Source organism: Arachis stenosperma, chromosome 2 (genome assembly GCF_014773155.1).
Source record: "Arachis stenosperma cultivar V10309 chromosome 2, arast.V10309.gnm1.PFL2, whole genome shotgun sequence".
Classification (NCBI taxonomy): domain Eukaryota; kingdom Viridiplantae; phylum Streptophyta; class Magnoliopsida; order Fabales; family Fabaceae; genus Arachis; species Arachis stenosperma.
This window is the reverse complement of record NC_080378.1, coordinates 71,091,558-71,092,083: the sequence shown is the minus strand read 5'-3', so window position 1 is coordinate 71,092,083 and position 526 is coordinate 71,091,558. Positions and strand designations below refer to the sequence as shown.

The 526-nt window shown below is 43.9% G+C and overlaps 1 non-coding gene across 1 annotated transcript; it reads left to right on the top strand.

Moving 5' to 3' along the window:
• On the top strand, positions 1-108 carry LOC130964646 (small nucleolar RNA R71). The gene has a single exon (XR_009080731.1). It is a non-coding gene; the product is annotated as a small nucleolar RNA R71 (small nucleolar RNA).
• The last annotated feature ends 418 nt before the right edge of the window (positions 109-526 follow it).

Here is a 526-nt window from a genome sequence, read left to right as displayed (position 1 = left end):
AAGCATGTCCGAAGGACATCTTCTGATTAATTGTTTGTATCTTTCCCAAGCTTCATAGAGGGATTCTCCATCCTTCTGTCTGAAGGTTTGGACTTCCACTCTAAGCTTACTCCATCTTTGTGGTGGAAAGAACTTTGCCAAGAAGGCATTGACTAGCTTTCCCAAGAGTCCAGGCTTTCTTTAGGTTGAGAATCCAACCATATTCTAGCTCTGTCTCTTACAGCAAAAGGGAATAGCATCAGTCTGTAGACCTCAGGGTCTACCCCATTAGTCTTGACTGTGTCACAGATTTGCAAGAATTCAGCTAAGAACTGATGAGGATCTTCCATTGGAAGTCCATGGAACTTGCAATTCTGTTGCATTAGAGAAACTAATTGAGGCTTAAGCTCAAAGTTGTTTGCTCCAATGGCAGGGATAGAGATGCTTCTCCCGTAGAAATCAGGAGTAGGTGCAGTGAAGTCACCCAGCACCTTCCTTGCATTGTTGGCATTGTTGTTGTTTTCGGCTGCCATGGGTTCTTCTTCCT